The sequence below is a fragment of the Mytilus trossulus genome, chromosome 11 (assembly GCF_036588685.1).
Source record: "Mytilus trossulus isolate FHL-02 chromosome 11, PNRI_Mtr1.1.1.hap1, whole genome shotgun sequence".
Classification (NCBI taxonomy): domain Eukaryota; kingdom Metazoa; phylum Mollusca; class Bivalvia; order Mytilida; family Mytilidae; genus Mytilus; species Mytilus trossulus.
Genome location: NC_086383.1, coordinates 59862140 through 59890128, shown reverse-complemented (window position 1 = coordinate 59890128; position 27989 = coordinate 59862140). Strand labels below are relative to the sequence as shown.

At 31.8% G+C, this 27989-nt stretch overlaps 1 long non-coding RNA gene across 1 annotated transcript; it reads right to left on the bottom strand.

Moving 5' to 3' along the window:
- Positions 1 to 1337: 1337 nt before the first annotated feature.
- Positions 1338 to 4505, bottom strand: LOC134691365 (uncharacterized). Its single transcript, XR_010102119.1, has 3 exons — positions 3969 to 4505; positions 2498 to 2606; positions 1338 to 2013 (listed from the first exon to the last, which is right to left on the bottom strand). It is a non-coding gene; the product is annotated as an uncharacterized LOC134691365 (long non-coding RNA).
- Positions 4506 to 27989: the final 23484 nt, after the last annotated feature.

The following is a 27989-nucleotide window of genomic DNA, read 5'->3' as shown; positions in this document are numbered from 1 at the left end:
TGATTGGACTTCATCTTCATCAAAAACTACCTTGACCAAAAACTTTAACCTGAAGCAGGACAGATGGACGGACGGACAGACGAACGGAGGCACTATCGTAGGTGGGGCATAAAAATAATGAAAGTACAATTTTTGGTATTTTTTTTACTCTTTTTAAAACAATCAGTAAAAAAATGCAAAAAATAAGGAAAATTGTAATATTAAGAAAATTATGCTTTGGCAAACCAAAATGTTATTACATGGATTAAGTTGCAAAATACCATACACTTTTGCATCTTTATTGTATTTATCATGTTTTAGTGAGTTTTTGATGAAAAAAAATAAAGAAAAAAAGTTGTAGTCTTGTCGCCACTTTGTTCCTTTGGTTGCCATAGCAAGCATAAAATGTACACTATTCATTTCCTGTAGGCCTTTTTTGTACAAATTTTCACCATGAAAGTACTTAGTTGGAAGATGCAAGAAAATTCTCCCTGAATTGGCATCTAGATCATAAGTCAATGCCACAGATACCTATAATACAATTTTTTGCTGTACTTTGACCTTTGAACTCAAAGTTAAAAGATGACTTTTGTTTACAATTTTGTGTCGGGAGCATTATCTGTTTGCCCTTTGACAAAATCTTTTGATATTTGGCACATGTGTGCAGCTCCTCAAGACAATCTGTTGTGTTCCAAGGACCATCATCCCCAAATTTATCCAAACCTTCCTTTAGGGGAATTGAACCTTATAACAAAATTTCATAGATATCCATTAATTTAAACTGAAGGTATTGTCCGGAAACCAATGTGTCTTCAGACAACAACAATGACGACATCATACCATTATACATTTCCAAAAATTGTTTGCGGTCGAATAATAAATGATTAGATCCTCATTTCTCAACCTTATATATTCTGAACTCCCAACTGGCATGACCATCATGACCATGGATCTTTTCCATTTATAATTATTTTTATTCATTTTTTTTTTGGGGGGGGGATTTAGGGAATCACTGAAGCGTGACTGGAGGGGCCCCCTTAGGTCAGTCAGTGGGCCCCCTCTTATGAAAATTTCTGGATCCGCTACTGTTATACTACATCTTCTGATTTTTATTGTGTTCCATAGCAGTTTCTTCAAAACCTTTGGAAATAGAAGCACCCTTTATCTTCATCACTTGGTTTGTATAAAAGTCAGAATATGACAACAGAGAATTATTCCCATACATCACAATGATTATGGCCTAAAGAGAACTGTGATAGGTACATATAGCCTTGAAATTGGCAATCATATCAAACCTCCTTTGTTAATAAGACGGATAACTTGGCCTCATTAAATGTGAAATATACTTAGCAACAGTGTTAACATAACAATTAGTTTATTCTGTTTAGTAATTCAATCCATAAATTTTGATCAAGATTCAAATGCATGTACTGCATAAAACAAAAAATAAACAAGGGCATACTACATTGATACTTATATTAAAGTTTATTTTTTTTGTGTACATATTTCTAAATAGCACAAAAATGTTAACACAATTATTTTAAAAAATACAATTTTTGACTTTTCATTCCCTTTCAACAGATTTGTTTTAATATAAATTGATCCCATTTTCTGTTACTCTGTAATAATTTGGAACTTATTTTATCAACACATATATATACATCTTTTTAGAAATTCATATAAACCCTTGCATAACATAAATGACATGTATAAATATTTGCCTATATAAACACATGAAACATGATAAATATCTAAATAGTTTCAGAAATTTTTAAATATTCTTTCAGACACCCAGTAATATTTTCTAAAATAAAGATTCATAAACAACTAAGTTGATATTCTTAAAATTGTCCTCTATCAAATTCAAAATTGTCATTTTCAACATTGAGTCTCTCAATTACTAAAGTAACTTCCAAAATATTACCAAAAGTCAAACATATACATAAAAAAATTAATAGGTATTGAAATGTTCTGTTGTATGAGTCTCCCAAACTGGTTACAGTTTCATGTGTGATTTTCTTTAAGCTCAGTCACCTGAAAACAAATGAAGGAATAGTCAAGCTATACATTTATACATCAGATTTTTGCTTGAAAATGTTTTAAATTAATTATATCAAATAAGATGAATTGTAATATTATATACATACATTCAAGTACACATATATTTGAAGTTTAGTATAATTTTTTAGAAGATTTCACATTCAAGACTTCAAATACATTTGTAGTGAGAGATTAAAACCCTTCTTGCATATCTGGAAAATACACACTTGGTCTCATTAATTTTTATGTGTGTGTCATCTGTGTTTTAATTTGTTCTTAAATTAAGCTGACACTGGTCATATTAAAATGTTTAACAATTCATTTGTTATGCTTTCTTATTCTGATTTACATTATGTACTGATGTAATGTCTAGTTTATTTACAGGATTTAAGATTTCACATACTTTATCTCATATGGTACTTTATCAAAATATAGATAAACATGTAAAAAATGTACTTTAAGAGATACTGGTACTCACTTATGAATTTTCATATTAATGCAGTAGGTTAACTTCAAAATCAAGTTGATCCATTTCTCTAATTATAGGCTCCTCTATATGTAAGTCTGTCATCTGATGTATCTTTCATCTGTTTAAAGAAATAACAGATTATAAGGTGATCAATTATTCTTTGAATTGAATTTGGAAAAAATATATAATGAGCTGTTAGCATCTTACTACATTAAAACATTCAAAGTTAAAAGACTTTTTTGTATGATTAATTCTATTTTTAAATGGACAGGTTAATGTATAAAATGATCTAAATGAACACTTTAAAGCAGAAAGGTAAATTGTGATTAACTTATTACTAAACAACTTTACTTGATATATCGAGTCAAATTAACCTTATATGTTATGCGCTTCAGGATCACACATGTACATGTACAAATGTATCTAAATTCTAATGACAAGATCTCAAAATGTGTTAATTTTAAAATATTTTTTTCAGTTTTGAACTAAATGTTAAAAGTTTGAAATCCTTGCAATTGTATCATGTATATATCACATGTCTAATTTAGTTTCTAAGGACACGAAGGACAATAAACAACAATTTTATGAAACAAAGGTATTGCTGTCCCAAAAGATTCCATCTAAATAGTGGATTAAGAATCTAATTATCTTAAGATTTGATATACAAGTTTTATTTTTATAAATAAATATGTATGTAATCATGATAACCACTTTTCAATCTATGTGTGTCTTTCATATGTCATAAAATATAGGTACACTGTATATGTAGCAATCAAAATTACAGAAAATTTAAATTTGACGTTCCTGATTTTTAACAAATTAAGCTTACTGTTTACATGTATATCTGACATAAACATACATATGACTATCCTGATATCTGTAGGATTGTCTTTACTTTTATAAATTGTGACTTGGATGGAGAGTTGTATCAAGATCTATCATTGACACTCATGCCACATCTTTTTATACATTTATCTATTCTACATGTACATGTACATGCAAATGTATTCAGTTGTAGTCGCATTTTGCCTACATGCACATTTTTGTACATTCATTTTGGCACATGAACATACCTTACTGACATGTACATATTAATGATAAGCATAATAAATAAGGTGACAGACATGTATGGTCTGTTTTGTATATAGAGGATAGTTGTACATGTGATTTTCTCATTGGCAATCATCATGATCATAACCAAATCTTCTTTTTTTTTGTAACTTTTGAGTCTGATACATGTATTTTTTTTTGATTTTTTGATTTTAAATTATTATCCTATTCAAAAAATGTTTGAACATGATGAATAAAATTGTATAAAATTGCTTTCAGCACAGATCATACATTTGCAGAGAATAATTTCACATTGTAACTAAAAATATGAGGGAAAGGGGGGATGTATTAAAATTATTGAACGGGCCACATGATTTATCTGAGAAGTACAAATGAAGTAATTTTAAACTTTCATAATTTAAACTATTACCTGTTCCAACTGGTATAACTGTCGCAAAGAATTCTTTTAAACACTATCGCTATCATCTGCTTCAAAGTGATCCGCCTTTCTAGTTTTCAAGATGCACAAAATTATGGCATTTAGATCTTTATAGTTTGCTTTTGGTGTCCATGATATACCATGTACTGTTTTAAGGTGGGAGAAAACTGTATAATTTCCAGCATTTGTCCAGCTGAATCATCAAAAACTACTCACGAATGGCTTTAAATTCCTCATATTCCACATTTCCAGCAAATAATACAATAATTTCAGTCTTATAAATAATCCTCATTCCTGTACAGATACGTATTGTAACTACCTCTGTCTGGAAGTGATCACCTGTACATGTATGCAACAATCTCCTGGTGAGGGAAATAAGTTTCCCAACACCACAAAGTTATGTACTTTTCTTAAATCTTATCAAAATGTTCAATTATGTATACAAATATACAACAGAAGTTCATTTTTCTGTCAAAACATTACCAGCTGGTTACAACCTTTATCGGTTTTTAAATTGAAGAGCATCACTTTTGGTATGTCTAAACACCAAAAAGACGAAAATAAACCGCTGTTTCCTGACAGTTTACTGCATTAGAACATTTACATATCAACAGATACCAAAGATGTTATTATCATTTCCTGTTGTATTCATGGTCATCTTTTAGAATATATATCAATTGTTATATTGTAGGCTGTTTTTGTTGAGAAATTAATACCCCTATTTCCCTATATAAGCAGTCAAATTTACTGAAAAATCAAATTAATTTTTTTATACATAATAACCCAATATGACTTTTTAAAATGTCATTTCCCAACAAAACAAGGTGGATACATTACAAAAACACATTTATCTCAAAAAGGCTGTTGAACAAAATTTCCAAGTTCTGCCTGGTTTTCTCTGGCATTGCCTCTTAAATGTCAAATTCGTTGTCATTTGCTGTTTATACGATGCGCTTAAATATGAATCGATACCACTGCTGATAAAGTAACATTATCATAAGGTATACGTAGCTAAGTAATACATCTTCTGTACTGACATGATTTACAGTATAACGAACATTTCATATATTGTCCATAACAAGTTATTAATTAGCGAAGGTTCAATCTCCGTAAGGCAGAATTGAACTTGCGTGAATATTTTATGTCCATTTTGGTCACCCAGCTCTCCACTTGTTTTGGTTCATACACACCATTGGCCTTAATCATCTGACTGTGAAATTGCATCCAGATATTTTACAAATTCTTGAATGTGATTGGTCTGTTTCCCGGACTTTTATTCAATTTGTGAGATTCCCTCAGAAAAAATGTGTTTATTTCTACTTTAACTGTGTGCGCTTGTAAACAATCTTTGTGCATTTGTTTTATCTATTTTTCAAGACCTTGTTGTTTAAATGGTTATCAACGGTACGAGGTTTATAATTTAATACGCCAGACGCAGGTTTCGTCTTCATAAGTCTCATCAGTGACGCTCCGATCTAAAGTCTGTTTGTTCTATGTTAATGGCAAATTCGTTATACAAGTCTTAAGCTGTGAGACCTTTTTTGTAAAATGATACATAAATTGCATTAATTAAATGACTAACAACATATATATGGAACAGGTGATCTTGCTGGATCTACCAAATTCTCAACGTATCTAATATCTTAACTATTAAGTTATATATCAGTCATCTAAAGCGGAATTTGTATTGGTACATAATCATCAAAGAAACTAGGATTATGTTTAGCCAAATTAGTGTCCGTCTAGAATAAGTCTTGAATCTTTGACGAGTCTATTTCTATTCAAGACTCACCAGAGGAGCTCGAATCAAAGTAAAATTGAAGGCATATTACGAAACCAACTAGTTTAGGGTTCAGTCAAATGCAGGTAAGTGCAACAACAACAAACAATACAAAAAAGCAATACAAACAATAGTTTACAAAATACATTTTCGATATCGAAAGACTGAGTAACACGAAACCACATAAACACAGGGGTTATCTCATGCTCTCCAGAAAAATAAACATATTCTGCTCCACACATGACACCGGTTGTGTTATACGTTTAACATTTGTGTAGGTATAAACCTGGTCATAAGACTAATAAGGTAGGTTACATTCGGAAAAACGAAGGACAGGATTTGTGTTACGCCAAATTAAACATTTTCATCGTCATCTGTGAAACATAAACGACAGTATGTAACAAACTATAACAGAGAGCATGATAGGACGTGACTGTTGAGAAATGAGAAGTCACAATTTGAAAGTTACAGTGTGTGTTATTAATTCTAGTTTGAAATCGTACATCTGGTGTGAATATCGTGTAAAAGATGTAAAAAGAATAATAACATAATTTGGAATATTCGGAGAATATCTATATGGTTAACTTCCTTTAACATGAATAATTAAATTTAACCATTTTACATTTAATGAAAATAAACAAATAAGACATATATATTCATATATTCATATATTCATAACTGTTTATAATTTTTATTAAATAAGTTTTTTACTGTTAATCAAAATATCACAACATATGATGTACTTGAATAAACAAATGTGTTTTTCATTTTCTACATTGAAACATTAAAGATAATATATTATATAATAGAAACAAATACGACAAATATATTCATATATTCATATATATTCAAATATTCATAACTATTGATATTCCACATTTAAAAAGTTATTTACTGTTTATCAAAATATCACGAAAATGATGTACATTAATAAGCACACCTGTATTTTTCTTTATCTACATTGAGGCATTACAGATAATATATTATGAAAACTTAGAACAAAAGCACGTCATTATTTTAACACAAGACAAAGTTAAAACACATCTTTGTTAAAGATCAATTAAAATTTGCAATGCAAACACGTGACATGAAGAAAACCCTATCACAATCATGTCGCCACATCTTACGCATACACTACATATTACAAATAGTATATATTTTGTTCCTATTTCACAGAATATGTTTGGAATATTTCCAAAAAAGGTAAAGTACAACGAATGCATAGGATCGCCTCTTATTGATAACAATAATTGAAGACTTAGGAATAAGAAATCTTAAGAAGAACTAGTAGACGAACACAATAAGGCGAAGAATATCGGAAAACAGGCTTGTTTGGAACATGATGGAGCAAATATATTTATCAGCCCTTGTTTTGTTGCTACCATCCAACGAATTGCTGACATACATCTGAATGGAGAAAAGCCATAAACAAATCCTTCGAAACATTCATATCGTGTATCGCGTAGTCTTTCGGATCTTGTACCGTAGACACGAACACGTGATACACAAAAATTGCAATTATTGAAGCGTGTTGCAAGGTGTTTGCACAGCTTTAGACTATCATTTTTGCCTAGATATTGGAGTTTGAAACTATCGATACTACTTTTCCTAAATGATAAAATACCTACACCAATACTGAACGTTATACAATATTAATGACAGAATTACAAATGAAAGTTTTGACTGGAAAAATATATACTTGAAGAATTACTATTTACATTTTAAGAAAAACTTGTATCATTTCTATTGTTATATGATGTGTATTGGTACTTCTCTATTGATATTATTATACATTACACCGTATTAGCCGCATGTGTACTTAGTTCCCAAGAAAACAAAGTAAAACAAACCACTAGTCTAACAGAGATTATCGGATTAAACGTAGGATTGCCGTTTTAATAATCAAATCATAAATACGTCATTTTCTACGGATTTATGCATCAATTTGTGGATCAATTTGCAAATGCTAGCTAAGTTCGCTGGGTGCTATTTGTACAATTTTGGGCAATTACGTCATCCTTTTTCATAGAACCAAGGATTTGAAATTGGTGAACACGTTACTATCAAAACATATGACAGATCCATTCATCCTGACAATTATTGAAAATGAGTTCAGAGATATTACATACTTTAGATTAACTTAAAACCATCATAGTTTGAAGTTGCTTTAAACTTGGCTTACGAATTTGATGTTTGCCTACAATGAATTTCTTATCTCATAAGCTTTTTATCTGCAAGAAATATATAATTGTTGAATTAAAACTGTAAATAAAAGGTAATTAACATTATCCATCTCGTGAATTAAAATTTCAAAATATAATGTATGGATCCTCATTCTTGGGTAATATTTAGTAAAAACAACGTTTAAAGTTTACTAATGAGAAGATGGGGAAACACATTGCTAATTTTGAAACACAGGAAAAACATTTAAAACATTTTAATTAATACAAATGTAATATTTGAGGAATCTCTAACCAACTTCTACCCAAATCTAGCATCACACTATTTTCTGCACACAGTTTTTTTCGTGTGTACATGTAATTGTATTTCCGAAGATTTATCCATTTGAAAGTTTCAAATAGTAAAACATAGCAGACACCAATAAAAAACACACGTGTCTTCGAATTCTTTCGACTAACATATCATTTTCAATTGTTAATTATTGACCTCCTTGTTTAAATTTAGATTAAAAAGAAAAATAGTATGCCATTATGCATGTGACAATCTATACAGAAAACCATGGGAATTTCCTTTTTTTTGCACATTGGTAGTAAGATACGACATTCGATTTTAAATCATGTGACGTGATAAGAGTAAACGTAGCTTCCATTAACAAAGCAAGAGAAAACGGCAGTATAGATACACAACAATGAATTAATCACGTACTTGAAAACGGAGTCGGACATTTTATTTTAAATGACAGCAGCAGTGTTGTGAATGCAAATTATTTTTTGTTTGAGTATTTTTCAATATAGAACATCATCAAAACTAGGCTGTGGTTGTTTTTCTGACATATCTTCGTGATATTCCAGCTCTTCAAATCCTCCATTTGTTGCCTCTTCCAGCTGATTTGATTTCTTTTCTGATTCTCTTTTCGAAGAAATAGTGAACGAAGCTTCGTTAATATTTGATACAGGATCCGGGGATGTCTGTACAGGGACATTCGAGTATATGGTACCGTCTCGTTGCAAACTCTGAAAAAAAACTTTAATTATCTATTTATCGCTATTACTCTAATTTAAAATGTTATATAAACAAATCAAAGGAAAGGATTACATCTCATACGATAAGAAGTCTTTTTTTCCTTTTTTTGAAAGCTCTATTTTGGTGTTTCTGCACGTCAAAATTGAGTAAACATTTTGTTTATTGTCATTTTATTTTTCAGGTTAGCGTTGTATCTAGATAAAAAAAAACAGAGTTCCATAATGTGTCCATCACATGAGAGTAATAAGCTCAACGAAATGCACAAGCAGTACAGGGAAATCAAACAATACATGCAGACAGACAAAGATACACTCATAGGTTAACCACTATAAAACCAGGTTAAATCCACCTTTTTCTACATTGGAAAATGCTTTTTCTAGGTCAGGTATATGTCAGTTGTTGTCCATTCGTTTCATGTGTTTTATCATAAGTCTTGACATTTGATTAGGGAATTTCCGGTTTGAACTTTCATCTGTATTCAGTATTAGTGTGGGTATGAATTTATGCGCTGTTGCTAAGGACCTCAGAAACTGCGCTTATTTTCACTCTCAGGCGAGTCCAATGACAATGGAAATTATCAGATTATAATTTTTAAGGAAAATAAAAGAAATGTGGAAGATATCAAATAGATAATTAAGTTGAGGACCCAAGGACCCGGCTCCTTACTGACAATACCATTTTCGTCTTCTGAATTAAAAGTTCTTTGTCTGATTAATTGTTCAGTTTGTTTGTTTATTTCTTTCGCAAGGTTAAAAATTCCAAACAAGTACGACCATAACGACTAATAAGGATCCAAAGTCCCAAAGGTTTTGCCAATTTCTGGTGAGCACTCTGAAAATGAAAGTTTAACAAAAACAAAACTACGTATCATCGTTAAAACGAATTTGAATTGTTAAATCAAGAGATGACAAACCGTTTACTTAAACAAACTAAACTTGTGTATAGTCTCAGTCGTATACGTATTTTTGAATGATAACTTAATTGTATTTTTTTTTGGTTTGAGTGAATTTATGAGCGAAATGTTATATATATTAGGAGACACACATCTAGCACATTACCAATCCATTCAATCAAACTCATTGATAAAAAAAATTAACTGACAACGCCAAAAAAAGAAAGAGACAAACGACAAATAAAAGTTCACGAGACACAACATGGAAAACTAAAGACTACTCAACACAAAAACCACCACCATTTGGGGTGATCTAAAGTGCTCCGGAAGGGTAAGCAGATTCTGCCTGACATGTGACACCATGTACATGAAAAGAAAAGGGGCTTGTGGTAACAATTTAAGGAACATATCCAATATCATTTGTGAAACGGATATTCCATAGAGATCTTAAAAAAACTCGCACATTATGATTAGTACTGTTTTCCAATGTTCAGTGTCTTTTTGCAATTAATTGTTGAGAGATCAACACATAAAAAAGTGATAAACATGATATAGTGAATTGTTATTTCAGGTGCATTAGAGTGTGGGATTTAACCGCTGCGTTGAAGACTCATTGTTGGCCTTGTGTAGTTTTCTGCTCCTTGGTCTGGTTGTTGTCTTTTTGAAAAAAAACATCCGTTTTAATTCTCAATAATTGAAAAAAAGTGTGTTCAAATGCATATAGTATTATTTTCTATATTTTAAATCAGCAATCCCTCTAGACGTGCTACGGTACCCTAATATAATAATAATAAAATGAGAACATTTTTTTTTTAAATGAACAACTTTTAATTTGGTCTTTAATATCAGTAAACAAAGCTTCCTAAAATGCAAGATTCCAGATTTTATTGAAATAATATTGAGTAAACTATAAAACTTACTTCGTTTCTGTTTTCCGGAATTTGATCATAAACATTTGAATTTGGTGAAATTCTCTGAAAGTATAAATAATAATTTTATATTGACACAGTTAGATGGAACGAATATAATAGTTAAAGATGTTTTTAATCACGAGAGTCTTGAAATTTTTATATTCAAAATGAAATCAAACAGAAACAACATATGAACTCATTAAATAGACTAGACTGCATATAAATCATATAGTATTGAAATTTTTTAATATTCAAATATGTTTTTAATTTAATTGGGCAATCTTACTGGACGGCAAATGAATAACAGATATGGAAGTTATCTAAATTAATAATATTCTACATGTATACAAATGTTAAATGTGTCAGTCTTTGTACAATGCATACATACAAAGATCCGACAAGTCCAGTTTGCTCTCGTTTTATAGTGTTTGGTATATCTTCCTCCTTCTGCTATATACTCCCTTCCAATCAAAACTGATATAACAAGGCAATGGCTTATATGTTTCAATCATTTATTTTATCGCTATCAACTTTTTCTGATATGTTTGGCTTTTGATGTTTGGTCTAATGTGTGCATTTTGATGTTTGATAAATATGTTATAGAAAAGTGTGTTAAATTCAGATTATTTAAAATTCTGCTTTATGTTGATCAAAACATGCAAATAAGATACTGATATGTTTGTATAACCTAAATGCATGACAATCGTTGATAAAAACCAAAGAGTACGAAATTTAAAGTAATCTGACTGTCAAACACTGAATGGCATCATTGAAACATTTGACTTCCTGTCATTAATAATATGTAAACTTCATATAGGATAACTATGTATGTTTGAATGGTTTTACATTAGTCATGTTTATTGTCCTTTATAGCTTGACGTTCGGGGTGTGAGCATTGGCTCCGTGTTGACAACGGTACCTAAACCTATAATGGTTTACTTTTATAAATTGTGACTTTGGAGGAGAGTGGTCTCATTGGCACTCATGCCATATCATTTTATATCTATATAGTACATATTTCATCAAATAACATATTTAGTAGCAAATAACTTCGTTTTATTCAGTATAAGCTACGTATTGAATATGCCCATTTTTACACTTTGATAGACAAATCAATAATGATCTTCAGAGTTGACATATGCACTGTGTTGCTTTCAGAGCCGTCTCTCTTTAATGCTCGTCAACAGTTATTTAATAAATTTAGTTACTTCTACAGGAGCCGGACTCAACCGGTCCGGAGGGAAAGCGGTTTCCATAAAATATACTGGGTTTGGTCAGAAGAAGAAAGAGATACAAACGGCCACGATTTCAAAATCATATTTTACGTAATTTGTTATGTGTGGGTAGAACATCTACATTTATTTTGGTATTGCTTACACAAACTTCATTTTCAAATTGGCAATCATACCAAATCTTCTTATTTTTTTTATATTTTCTTAGCAACAACACCGAAAATTTATACAACTAAACAAGAGGAGTTTGATGACAAAATGCGCTACACCTTAAGAAGAAAAGTTTTATATGTAGGTGATTTTAAAACGCATTCATCAACTTACCAATATTCTTTTGAGACTTTCCCGTCTTTCTGTAAAATATTTCTTTACTTGTTAAAAAACATTTTAACATATTGTATCCTATTTGACCGTTTAACGCGTGATATTATTGTAATATGTCTAAGTATTATTGAATTAAAATCACATCACGAGATATAAACTTGAGGGAGTTATTTCTGTCTAAAGCTAGGAAAAAAGGCCCCAAATTGCATGAAGCAGGGGAGTAGTGAACTGGTACGGTGTATAAAGAGTACTTGGTAATTATATGTGCTAACAAATGAGGGTGAATTATGACAATGCAGAAGAAGTTGTTTCGTTTCTTTTCATATGGGTTGATTTATCACACAAAAGACATAATCTGAAAAGTAATTTGTTTAGAACAGCATGTTAAAGTATCTACGTTAAAAAATCAGATACGATTTGCAACTAACAAACTAACATTGACATTACATTACATTTTTAATTTTTAATGTATTTTGCAATTTGCAAATGATATTCAATTATAAGATTTGTATTTCTATAGGGGACTAAACATGAAATTAAAAAAAAAGTTACAGAAATTTGTAATAAGAACACAATCTATATTAACTATTTGAATAAATATACATTACTTTTACGTATATTTAATATATTCATTTAATATAATCATAATTTTTATAAGTCCGTCGTAAATGATAAACACAGAAATACTTACAGTTGTACCAAATCTTTATAAACTATGACAGAAAAACGTAGGTTGGAAAGATTCATTTTGACTGTATTATAAGTATTGAATTTCTGAACCAGAGCTTTAACTTTACAGATATGACGTTCGAGTCAGGGACTAAACGACCACTTTAATAATGGTTGCCAAATCACATAATCCACCAATTTTCAAAACTTTTTAAAGAGGCTTACTTTGTATTTATTTGGCTTTTTAACTATTTCGATCTGAGCGTCACTAATGAGTCTTATGTAGACGAAACGCGCGTCTGGCGTATAAAATTATAATCCTGGTACTTTTGATAACTATTTACTTTCAACATTACTTTTTTTTATAAATTACTCTTACCGGTTATTCTATCTTTTCTCGCGATAACAAGACTAGTTATGGTACTACACGCAATGAATCCAGCTATAATAACTCCCACAATTGCAACAACTGCAATACAAAAAAGTATTAACACCATATTCTTAAACATGTATATTTCCATTGAAAAAGAAGAAACTGTAACTGGAATATATCAAAAGAAGATGTGGTATGATTGTAAATGAGAAAACTCTCCCCAAGAGACCAAAATAACACAGAAAATAACAACTATAGGTCACCGTACGGCTATGTAGTTAATGGCTTTGTAGTTAATCGAGTAATTGTTTAGTTTCTATCGTGACAACATAGTTGTGTTGTATTTATTATACTTTCTATTATTCCAGGCCCGGAAACTTCATATTGAACTTGCTGTATAGCAAAGAGGGGGCAAAAGATACCGGAGGGACATTCAAGCTCGAAAATAAATTTAAAACGCAATGGCTGGAAATATTATACTAATAGAACCGGAAACCGTTACAACAATCAGTTAATTACTAGTGTTAGAACGAGACTTAACCTGAGCGTTTAATAGTTGATACGCCATATTGTTTTGACGGTTATAGCGTGCATTGATCTAATAAGTTCGGTAATTTGTTATTTGGTTTTGATATCTGTTCGAAATAATACTCTCTAATGTAAACAAATTAATATAAGGATAAAAGATATCTCGATCTTTGACAGTTGCTATTAATCAATTTATTCGTACAGCGTTTGTTCACTTGTTTCAATATGTCTTTTGTTAAAAATAAAGCCATTTCAATTGATAATTTATAGTGTGGCTTTCTATGTTGTGATGTAACACTACCGTTTTAGATAAGGGTGAGGGTTGGTACCTATTAAAATATGTATACCCGCAGTATTTGTTAGCACCTGTCCTAAGTCAAGCATCTGATTTTTAGTAGTTGCCGTTTGTTGATGTGGTGAAGAAGTGTTTCTCGTTTCTCCTTTATTTTCTTAATAGATTAGACCGTTGGTTTTCCCATTTTGAACGGTTTTACACAGACTTTTTTGGGGCCCATTAGTAGCTTGCTGTTCGGTGCTAGCCAAGGCGTCGTGTACAAGACTGTACTTTGACCTTAAAGAGATTTACTTTTATATATTGTGACTTGGATGGAGAGTTGTCTCATTGACATTCAAACCACATCTTTTTATATCTAGATACAAAAGTAGGCCCCTTCACAACGGACTCTCTTTTTATTATGCTACTACTGCGGATTCATTAATATTCGTTGAATATCAATTTTCGTAAGTTTCGTGGGTACAGGTGAACCACGAATACAAATGTTCAACGAATAACATGGTTTCAATAGGCTTTGAATACAGAGATAAGTAAAACCACGAAATCAAATACCCACGAATATGCAAGTTTTCAGCAATCCATGAAAATTGATACCATCGAAAATAAATTAATACACAGTATATTGAATTGTAGTTTTAAACAAGTAATTCAGAAACCTACAAAACAATGTGGCTATATATTTTGATGCACACTTTTTGATTGGTTTACATATATTTTCTAACCTTCGACCAGATACATATATAAATGTATCTGCCTTCGAGACATTGTTTTCATAGCGGTCAAGTTAAGTTCCTGCATTTCGATTATATTTGTTTTATATTTTACACTGACATATTGATTACTTTACATTATCAAAGGGGGACTGGCTACGAGATAAATAAAAATATATTTTTATTTTGTTCAATCATTAATGAAATAGTGAAATAATATAACGCTTTTATCATCTATTTTTCTTCATTTTTGTACAAAAAGTTATAGGAAAATTGAAGATGAATATTCACCACTTGCAAGTGAATATTTCGCCATCATTGAATCTGTTTTCATGTGAACTTTGTAATCCAGAAAAGCGCTTCGGACGCAAGAAATTAATAACGTGTTGTTTTCAATATTTTACATCACTGGGTCGATACCTCTGCTGGTGGACTATCAGTCCCCGAGGGTATCATCAGCTCGGTAGTCAGTATTTCGGTACTGACATGATTTAACAAACTTTACTAAAATTGTCCGTTTATAAATTTATAAATTATTAAGAAACTAAGGTTTCAACTCCCTCAGGCAAAGTTGGCTTTAGATGAATTTGGCGAAATATTTTAGGTATTTTTTGACATACAGCTCTTCAACGGTTTCGGTACTTATACATCTTCGGATTTTAAATGTTTGGCTTTGAGCGTTCCTGATGAAGGTAAATCCAGAAAAGCGCTTCGGACGCAAGAAATTAATAACGTGTTGTTTTCAATATTTTAATTTAACCCCTTACATGATAAAATCCACATGCACGAGTCTGATAGATATTTATATCTATAGTTATGTTTATGACGTTTATAGGGCAATCGGAGATTTTTGGGCGTCAACTCGACAGTTAATAAGATGGCGTCTAGACTTAAATACACACGAAACGAAGCTACATATCATCGACATCATGCCCGGTTTATTATTTACTTTATACTTTTTATAGTTTGGATAAATGTTTTACTTTGTAGGAAATCAAATATGAGAATTTGAGTCCGATCGGTGAACATAAATTTGACCATGTTGACAGCTAGTGCCACTTTAATAATTTTTGTAAATGATAAGAAACTATTTATGTTTCAAAACTACTTCGACGACTAGTTAGAATTTTTAGACTAGGTTTATCGCTGTGTAAAACATTTTTTTTTAAAGTAAATGATTATTTATTTTTAATTTCAAATCCACCAATTTAAACGATATTCTGTATGCTGACTTGTTAAAATGTTCCAAAGGTTAATTTGAAAAAACCAATAATCCACTTTCGGAACAAGAAATCTTGATCGATTTGTTTCCATTCCCGCTAGTATAATACTCCTACGGCTAAAATAAAGAAAAACAGAAAAACAACAGTACACAATAAACAACATATGAAAATAAAGACTTAGCAACACGAACCCCCTCAAAACAAGGGTGATCTCAGGTGCTCCTCGAGGGTAAACAGATCCTTCTCCACATGTGTTTGTTTTAAACATATACCAAAGCTTCATAAAATTCCGTACAAACAACGGTATATTGCTGGCTCATCTTCATGTTCAACTAAAGAATTGTCCATTAGATTGACTAAAATTATATCCGCAGTGAAAGAGGGTCTTCAGAAATACTGTGAAACTGTTTACTCGCGTAGTGGTATTAACCATATGTGGATTCTTAAAAATTCTAAAGCACTTCTAGACAATTTTAAATCTCGGTCTTTTTCTGAAATTAGTTCCATCAAAACTTCTGATCTTTCAACCCTGTATACCACCATTCCCCATGTGAAATTGAAAAATCGCCTAAAAGAAATAATCCACAATGCCTTTCAACATAAAAATGGTAGCATACACTATAAATTTATTACTTTGGGATTTCATAAGGCATATTTCGTTAATAGTGACAAATAAAAAGGTAAAACATGCTACACAGAAGAACCAGTGGTCAGTATGCTGGAGTTTCTTATAGACAACATATTTGTTGAGTTTGGAGGTAGACTTTTCCAACTAATTGTCAGCATTCCTATGGGAACAAACTGTGCGCCTCTTCTTGCCGACCTCTTCTTATTTTCATATGAATCGGAAGTTCTTCCAGACACTTGTCAAAAACAAGAGGATCAAAGAAGCCAGATTATTTAATTTCACATTCAGATATATTGATGATGTTCTTTCCATAAACAATCCGAACTTTTCTGATTGGGTTCCATTAATATATCCCCCAGAACTAGAGATTAACGAAACAACAGACACGGCTTCCTCCGCCTCATTTTTAGACTTATATCTCGAATTTGAATTACACAGTCATCTCAGTACCAGAATCTATGACAAACGAGACGATTTAAATTTTGAAATTATAAATTTCCCCCACCTTAGTAGCAATATACCAACTTCACCTGCATATGTGATATATATTTTTCAACTTATTCGATATTCAAGAGCTTGCAGCTCCTACTCAGACTTTGTAAAACGTCATCAGTGTCTGAGTAGAAAGTTGATGAACCAGGGGTATGTCAATGAAGGTACCAAGACCTTGTTGATAAATATTCCGTATCAACTTCTCAAATAATACACGATGGTCTTGATGTATAGATTCTGCTTACTGATGATGTTTATCATCTTAACAACGTGTTTTATAGTTCTTTCATTTGTCTTTGTTCTATTATTAATATTACTTTTACTGTTGAATGGTTTTGTGTGATATCCGCTTGACGTAGCTCGGTACTATACATCTCGTCAATGTGTTTGTACTGGCTTTCATTTTTTGGTGGTTTGTTTTGTATATGCGACTTTTTGTATTTCTTTAGTTCTTATAACATGACTCTGTACTTTAAAAGATCCTGTCAGTATGATATTGCTCTATTATATGTCATTATGATATATTGCTATTATGAATTACAATATACGTTGAACCACAAACGTCAAAATCATTCAATCGCGTAGTGGAACTAACTATTTGTGGATTCTTATAAATTTTATATATAACTTCTGGACTAGTTTAAATCTCGGTCTATTTCTGAAATTTATTCTTACATACTTTTGATTTTTTTAACCCTGTATGCTAACATCATGAACATTGCCTATGCTAATTTTAAAATTGTTTGTATGCACATTGAACGACAAATTTATGTGACGTATAAACATTTTCTGACGTCAGAACACTCAACTCAATGAATGTGTTCGTAGATGTTTTTGTGTTCTGTTAAATTGTCCCTTTTAAAATTGTTATACGATGATGACTGGTGTACCCATATTTTGACTATTTTATTTATTGTGTCTTTTTATTTAACGCATCAGTGTAAATATAACGGAATTTGATGAGACTGTCATTAAAATGAGAGGGTTAACGCTATAGAACCAGGTTTAATCCACCATTTTCTACATTTGAAAATGCCTGTACCAAGTCAGGGATATGACAGTTCTTGTCCATTCGTTTTTGATGCGTTTTGTTGTTTGATTTTGCCATGTGAGTATGGACTTTCCGAATTGATTTTCCTCTAAGTTCAGTATTTTTGTGATTTTACTGTATACATGATAAACTTTTCATTGATTGATTGCTTGGTTGGGTCGTGACTATTTAGGTATAAAACAACTAAGGGATAGCCCATAGCTTTCAATGTCAAATTCTGCAATTTCAAGCATTAATGGCTACTTTGTTTTAAGTTCAAATAAAGTGGCAGTTATTGCATGTCAAAACTGTACCTTATCCTGACTTATGCTGTAAATATCAACACACCTTTTTTTGCATATTCGAGCGTACTGGTTCCCAAAAGTTTGATAGTACAAAAACGGGAGCGTCTGATCTAAACAACAAGCCAAATGTGCCCTTCTTTTAAAATTTCATATGCTTCTATATTGTTCACGTAAAACTTTCAACAAGGGTTCTATAGTGATCTTAAGTCCCCAAGCTTTCATTTGATACTAAAACTAGCCAAAAATTTCCACTATTGACAAAAATACAGCTATGTGTAGGAACTATTTTGTTAAACAGATGTACTACATTCCAGTATGTTTTTACGACCCAGCCTGAATTAGTGGTTCTATACCATTAGTGCGGCATCAGGACAGAAAGGCTTTATCGCGGCGAAGAAAGAAAAGCTAGCGTTATAATTTCTATTTAAAACGATATATGTATTGGTTGATTTTTCTATTTAGATACATGATTGTTTTAATTAGTTTTTTGCTTTGAACATGTGTCTTTTGTGTTGTTAGGGATGTAATATATATATATATTTATCATGCCTCGCCCCCCCCCCCCTTGTATCTATCTGTTGAGTTAAGCCTTTTTTAAACGAATTTTATAGTGTGTTTTCCTATGTTATGCTGTTACACCACTGTCCAATGTTTGCTGAGGGTTGAGCGCTAACACACATGTTTATCCCTGACACATTCTGCATGTGCCTGTTTCAAGCCAGGAGTTTGCAGTTAACATGGTCAAATGGTTGTCGTTGGTTTAAGTTTTTCAGAATTTTTTTTTCGTAAATTATTTTGATATAAATGAGGCCGTTATCAAATTTTGTATTGTTTCGGTTTTTTTTATGTCGGGGCCTTCTATAGCCTACTTTATGGTATGATATTTCTCATTTTTGAAGGCCTTAAGGTTGGTTATTAACATTAACAACATTGCAATTGAATGCGAAATAACCACTCATACCTTTATACTTGCTTGCAAATCTATTACTGATAGTATTGTTATATTGATCATGTGTTGATGAATTCTTATCCAGCACTGCCTGTTCCATATCTATTAGAAATGATAAGGTGTGTAACACTGATTGTCATTTTGCAATAATACAGTTTCAAAAATTAATAACTGAGGTGATAGCTATGCTGCATATCAAATGCAACAATATATATTGACTCACTCAGATTTGATTTGGAATCGTACGAATCACTTGTCTGTGTTACAATAAAACCGGACTCAACTGCAAATGTAATATAAACAACATGTAAGAATATGTCAATCAATTTGAACCACTGATATTAATAATGTATGATAAAAACAGTTTAATTTAATAAAAAAATCCCTATTGGAAACAAAATCAACACCTAGATAGAAGAAGGAGTACTAAGAAATTGCAGAACAAGAAGAACCTATGCAATTACTTTCATTGGTTAAAATAAGGTTCAAGATTATGATAGACATTGTTGTTTCCATTGTATCATAAATATGTTAAAATCTAATTTTATCACAAGCGGTTTTTTAACATCTTTGTGAGGAAGTTATCGATATGTAATAACACGTATATGGTTTTGTTCAACCAATTTTCATTTCGAATTCAAGAACGGCATAGGAACGATTCTCAAAATCAATATTTCAACTTATAAAGTTTTTATTGCGTTTTAACAAATCAGAAACAGTAGTAGTACCTTTTAAAGTGGTCGGAAAACTGCTTCCTGTTCCAACGGAATTAATGGCGAAACAAGTGTATTCACCAGACATCCCTTCTTTAGCTGATAATATTGTCAACGACGGGTCTTCAATTGTGGAACCTGTATAACCAGTAGAAATTGATGATAGGACAGTCGTAGCATTATTTATAAATCGCTGCCAATATACCCTTGAAATTGCAGGTGAAGCCTTTATAATCCGACATGAAAGTGTAACTGAATAATCAACTCCTGTTTTGTAAGTTGTATCTCGAACATGAACTTCTGGAATATCTGAAAAGAAATTGACAAACAGTGAGGAACTTCGTCTCTTTATTATGTTATGCTAAATATGAAAAGAGGCGTGTTTTGAATAGTGAGAATAATTCTAGATCAACATCACAAATCAAGGAGTAAAAATCCATTGAAATAACTGACCTTTGATCTTTGACACATATCGTACATAGACAAAAACTGACCAAGCTACCACAGTATTCCTTAGCATCCCTGTTTGAATTTGAGACAATTTTTATTATAAGTACGGTTGAAACTATTCCGTTGCAGTCAAAAAGTGTTAATTCTGTTTTTAAATTAAGTTAATATTAACAGGTTATTAATAACTTCTGGAAGTCTGACCATTTATGTAGACTGAAGAATCATGTGAACATTCCAAAGTCAGGTAAAACATTAAAATAGAGAATGGAAATGGGGAGTGTCTGAAAAAGACAACAACCCGACCATAGAGCAGACAACAGCCGAAGGCCACCAATGGGTCTTCAATGCCACGAGAAACTCCCGCACCCGGAGGAGTCCTTCAGCTGCCCCTTAACATATATGTTACTAGTTAAGTGATAATGAACGTCATACCAAACTCTGAATTATACACAAGAAACTAAAATTAAAAGTCATACAAGACTAACAAAGACCATAAGCCCCTGACTTTGGACAGGCGCAAAATTGCGGCGGAATTAAACATGTTGTTGAAGATCTTAACCGTCCCCTTATACCTCTAGCCAATGTAGAACAAACAAACGCACAACAATGCGCACAATAAAACTCAGTTTTAGATTAGTCCGAGTCCCATGTCAGAATAGGTAACAAAAGAAACTAAACAAAATGAATATAATACATTAATGAACAAAGGACTACTAGCAGTTTCTGACATGCCAGCGCCACACCTCAATCAAATTGATTGAAAGAGTATGGCTTCATCATATGAATATCAGGCACTCTTCCTCCCGTTAGGGGTTTAGTATTATACCATTATTAAATATATGAGAAGAACACAACCCGTGTCATGCCAACAATTTGTTTTAGAATAAATATGTTTAATTCCGATGCAAAGACCCTATAAGTGAATCAATATTAACATAAAAAATGCAATATTTAATGACTTCACAACAGTATCGTAACTACATGTGTATCCCTTCTTAAATAAGTCTGTTTAAAGGTTTTGTTAGCTTTTGAGATGAATAAAATTGAGAATGGAAATGGGGAATGTGCCAAAGAGACAACAACCCGACCATAGAAAAAAAAACAACAACAGAAGGTCAACAACAGGTCTTAATGTAGCGATAAATTCCCGCACCCGGAGGCGTCCTTCAGCTGGCCCCTAAACAAATATATACTCGCTAAGATCTAATACCTTGTTACATACACGAGCGAATCGTACAAGTTGAGATATATACACCATAAGATGGTGACAAGGAAACGTCACCATCTAAAAATTGATAATTAACGATAAGAAATGAAAAATCATCTCTTTTATTAAGATACCCGTTAATGATATAGATATCAAGATCGAGAAAAGGGCAGTGGTCATTGTTAGTATTACCTTATTTAAATTAAGTTTAACAAGATAAAAGAGTAGGTCCGGTAAGACCCCTTTTTGGTCCAAAAATATAGCAGTTTTTCAAATTGTTAAAATGTAAAGGAGTAGGTCCGATAAGGGCCGATTTTGGCCTCAAATTTCAGGTTCATCTTACGAAAGATTTTGGACACTTTTTAAACACCCAAGTGTCTATTTCAATTGATTCAATTAGTTTATGTGAAAGATTGTAACTTATTTAATCATTAAAAACGCTCCGATTTAAGCTCAAATATGAAAAATCCATCAAATATGCCAAAAACAGCCCATATTTATGTAGCAGAAGCATTCTACTTTCCAGTAAACAGCTAAAAGATTACATTTTCATGATTTTGTAAAACTGCTATATTTTGGGGCCAAAAAGGGGTCTTACTGAACCTACTCCTTTTCAGTTTTTTAAAGGAAAGTAAAACGCTTTTGCTACATATATATGGGCTGTTTTTGACAATACAATGCACATATATCGGGTACTAGCATCATCAAGTCACGCTAAATTACTGAAATCTTCACAATTTTAGCATTTTAGTTAAATTTTAGACGGTTTCCGTCTTAAATGAAAGCGGCCGCATTTGCGTTCATTCTTAATATTGAAATGTAAGTTGTATATGATGATAAAACATTACATATATAAAGGTTGAGGATGAACACGGATGATGCCACTTTCATGTTTGACAAAAAACATACGAAAAGTGATATTTTTTGGAATATTTGAGGTTTTTCGTATTTAAGCTCGAAACAGAGCGTTTTTAATGAGGAAATTAGTTAAAGTCTTTTACATTAACTAATTGAATCAACTAAAATAAACACTTAAGCGGGCTCGCGGGTCTAAATCAATTTTGTTTTATTTAATATAGGATTTCGCTATATTTTTCTATAAATTAACTTTATCTTATACATGTAATCAAAAGAAAAATGAAATAAAAAAAAATGGGGTCACCGTTCATTCACGCTCACAATCTGCCTTCGAATCTTAATGTCCTTTTTTCTGTTGAACTAAAAGGAGAAATAGCGGTAATATCGAGAGAGAAAAAAACCAACTAAATTACAGAAATAGCTTATAATTTACAATTATTTAGTTTATGTACAGCTTATTCGAAAACAACAATAAAAAATATAGTTCACCGATGAATTAAAAAAGATATTTCAATTTTAATGCCAAAAAATGGCATTTTTGCAGCAAAGGGAGATAATTTGGAGCTTTTTAAATGATATATTCATTTAAAGAGTCACCTGGGGCCAACATGAATTGATTTTTTGGAATGATTTTTGTACCATACTGATAAAGTAACAACTACTAATAGTACTGCAACCAGAGGTCATTTTTTAAAACTTTAATGGTCCGGAAGAACACACACCTAAATTATATATCGATGGAAAGAGGAAAACGTGTACAATAAGAACAGTTGGGTCGTAAAAATCCAGAGTGGTCACAATTTTGTGAAATTGAGGTCAAAGGTCAGAGCTAAAAAAATCTATTTTTCAACTACAAGGACAAAAAGGAGAAATATTCTGATATTTATTCAATAAAATGCTACAAAAACAATTCGATCATAAGCATATGCTATAAACGATGTTAAAACGACAAATTTGACTACTTATATGAAGAGCTGCCATTACAAAATGGCGTTGCTTTCGAAACTTCTGATTTTTTTCCATTTAAGACATAGCAAAAGAAGAAGTGACCTTGTCCTTTTCACATCCATAAACTTTCATATTGTGTATAGTGTTTCACTAGAGTATATTACAGAATTATTTTCTAAACTATAAAACACCAGTTTATCAAATTATTTCAACATTTTTTCTATCTTTGAAAAAAAAACTAAATTCAAGCGCTGAAACAGTGTTTTTAATTTTGCATCTTAAAGGTTGTGTATTTTGTAAAAAATAGTATCTACTTATAGATAAATACATATTGTGTATTTGCAAAGTCAGAACAGAGCAGTTATAACACAAAATATACTAAAGTCACCCGAGGCGAATGCGAGGTTTATAAAAAAAAATGAGTGTAAAACAAAATCAGTTTGGTGCATGAACTTTTTTAAGTGGGATAATCCTGGTAAAAAAAGTTAACTCATTAATTTGTTAAGGGAAGGATGAAAAATCATACAATGCAATGCCAATTTTCTAATGTTTCAAAAGCAGTCATGATCCTTATATAACTTTTAAAAACGACACACAATAGCTCAAGTATTCATTAAATAGGGACATGAATAAATCTCTTCGTCATCATATGAGGATTCAGTACGCGTATAAGCATAACAAGACACTTCCCTTTTCTTATAAGAACAAGTCGGCGCAGGACATGCAGATTTTGTTCAAAACAAACACAGTTTTTAAGTAAAAATGCTATCTGGAGCGTAACTACAATAATAATTATTATCATGATTCTGTCAAACTCGTCAGATATAGTCTAACTTTTGCATAGGAAAAACAAAAGCAATGTGAGTACAAAGTTTCGATCAATATTCATGCCATATTCCCATATGCATATGCATGATTTATCTGCACTGTCAATCCCAAATGTAATTGGGCGAATGTTGCTACAGAAACGATTGATTTTGTAATAGCCATACATTTTCGAATTTTTGTTGTCTTTAGGGACATATACGGTTCAGAAGCGCCTTTGTGTTAAGTTTCATCAATTAACTAACAAATGAACTTTTGAGAATGGGCTTCGTGTTAAAAACTGGACCGTGACCTATAATGGTTTACTTTTATAAATTGTGACTTAGATGGTGTGTTGTATCATTGGCACTCATACCACATCTTCCTATATATATTAAGAAGCTATGCGGACATCATTTCTATAGAAATACCAAAACGAGAACATAGCTCATAAGAGCACTGGTAGCAGGGTGAAGTAGTTGTTCTTCTTTTAATGTATCCTTGATATTTTCAGACACACCTTGGTGTAATTCTGAAAGTCTTAACATAGACTTTGATTTTCCTGCAGCAGATATGGCATCCCCTTTATTGAGTTCAGAGCTAAACTTTATATTTCATATTCCTTGGCTCCACTGTGTCTGAATTGTAAGGTGTCATAATATCTAGTTAGTTCTGGAGTTTGGCAGTTTGGCAAGCATCAGATGCAATCTTTGGTAAAAGAGATCGGTATATGTATTAGGTCGTGCTACATGAGAAAGGCTTTTTCTTATGGAAAACCAATCACATTTCTAACAATTGTTATTAATGAACTGACAGCAAGTTCAAATTCTAATTTTTCAGTAACTGTTTTACTTAATTACATGGGTGCTGACTTCAATAAGTACTTGGTTATGCATGAATAAATGATTACTCACATTAATAAGCACAACTTAAAAGACTGTACACACGTTTAGAAAACTCAGTTTTATGTAGTTTTCTAATTGTTTTGAAAGGTTTTTCTTTTACACAAAAACCCTGTTTTCATATCCAAACTACGAGGAAGAAACTGAGCGCGAGATCGTATAAAAGTTTCCGGTTGTGAGGATACATGTCGATCAGTTTGATCACATACATGGATTTCTGTTGTTTCTAATTTAAAGTTCTCAAAGGGTGACTGGGAAAACGAAATATGGTCACTTGGTCTTCTCCCGACCGGCAGTAAAACGAAGTGGGACGTCCGTTTGGCTGTGCGAGATGTATCGCAGTCACGTCCAGTCAGAATGGTCACGTTAAATCCGTTGCCTCGTGTAAAGGGAGTGCCACGTTCTTAGCACGTTAAAAACCCTTTCAACAACTGTTTGAGGGATCCGTAGGTGGCCTGTTGCAATGGCAAATTCTGTCCCAATCCAATATACCATCATTTTCCAGTGGCAGTCTAAATTTTCCCGACCATCATCCCTAATGACCTCTATTATGACAAAACCTACCTATTTTTTTTTATTGTTAACTAGTTCTCGTCCTGAAGATGCATGAAATATTTGCCACTGGACGTTAAGTAATCAACAGTCAATCAATCAATTTAATTTAAAGACGCACCAATTTTGCCTTCTGGTGCAAGTCTCACTGATAACATCCCAGATGATTCGCCCAAGGAAAGCAGAATATCAAGAAAAGTTGGTTTTAGCATCACCTTGTCACACACAATCTCTGCAAAACTTCAATAGTACTATTCCCCTGACCACATACATATTAATTGCTCTGAGGCTAAACATTGACATACAATGTATTTTCACACAATATCAAATATAGTCATTTCCGGAAAAACCTCTAATCCGCAGGATTTGGTTAACTTTTATGAAAAGTCAAAATTTTATTGACAAAATATAACTTATTTACAGAAAATACACGAAAGAACTACTATATATATTCAAATCACTCAAAAATAAATTAACTTCTCCTACAAAATCTACATAATTACACCGAAACTATCAAATTGATTGTGAAGGAAAAAATAAATGGTGGAGCTGATTGACGGATAGGAAATTTCCGTATTTAAAAAAGGTACAAATGATGTTTTTATTTTTGAGTTTTTGACAAAAAAATTTGGAATTTGCCCAACAAAATTTGCAGGCAGTATCGCAATAATATGTTTTGTCCTCTCAAATGTCAAATACTGTTTTGAATCATATGTTTTCTCGTTTTCAAAGAAAAAAGCGTTAAATTTCTATCTAAAAACAGCCAACTTTAAGTTTGAAAGTTTTACTTGGAGATGGTATTATATTTATGTCTCCATCAGTCCGATGATCCTTGATGATATGTGCATAGAAAATTTTTACGAAAATAGCGGGAAATTTAACCAAAAAATATATTTTTGAATTTGATGGTAACTACCCATAACCGTAAATTGAGGGGTACTCCTATTAAAGGGATAAAATCCAAAAATGTGACCATAGAAACTTTTTACGACCCGACGGAAATTAACATATAGATATGATTCTATCATTTGAAACAATTTGCAGCCGTGTGTTATTCCGGACCATTAAACTCGTTAACTAAGCGTCTTTTTCGTTGTCAGTTGCAGTACTATAAAGGTCATTAATAAAATTTGTAATGAAAAATAAATGTTTATTTTTTTTCGGAAAATTTTATAACCGCGAGCTTCCTTAAGTGTTTAAAAAGTGTCCAAAGTCTTTCGTGAGATGAACCAGGAATTGAAGCCAAAATCGGCCCTATTCGGACCTACTCCTTTCTTTAGTATAAATACTGAAGTCGTCGTTATTAAGAGAAAATATATCATCCAAATATATAAAAGTATTGATAAATTATTATATCAAATGTTGTTTCGATGTGTCTTTCCTGATTCTAGTCATAAATTGTAACATATAACATATACAAAACCAGGTCCGCAATAAGTGATGTACAGTTAGTCCCTGTTAGAATTCCTAAAACATGTATAACTTGACGATATACGGAATAGCCAAAGAGAACAAAATTGTTATCGAGTAAAAATTCAAGGGAAGATATAGTATCAAAGCATGTCCAATTGACATAGTTCTTTCGTTTGTTGCTACTAAAAATTGACCTAAAAGAGTTTGAAAATATGTATTCGCATTTTGACTTTTTAGATGCCTATTTAATTAAATGTGTGAATTTTTCTTAATAAGCATATGAGGCAAAGTGGTAGAAAGGGTAGAAAAATAAACGTTTTGAACAGATTCAAAATCACCAACATATGGATGCAATTTATCAAGTACTTCCAACGATTTTTTGACACTCCAAAAGTAATTAGTTCCACTATTTTCAAATGCCTAATTTAAACAAGTTATTATCAGGTTTTTGATTGATCCAAGTATACTAGTAAGTAGAATATACAATTTAGTAGAGGAACAATGGCTTGAAGATGAAATAAGTCTATATATGTAAGGTGTTTTGTGTAGTTTCGGAAGCCAGTACATTGTTGGGATCTTTATTGTAGTTGGTTCTAGTTGTAAAAAGGTCGCTAAAACTT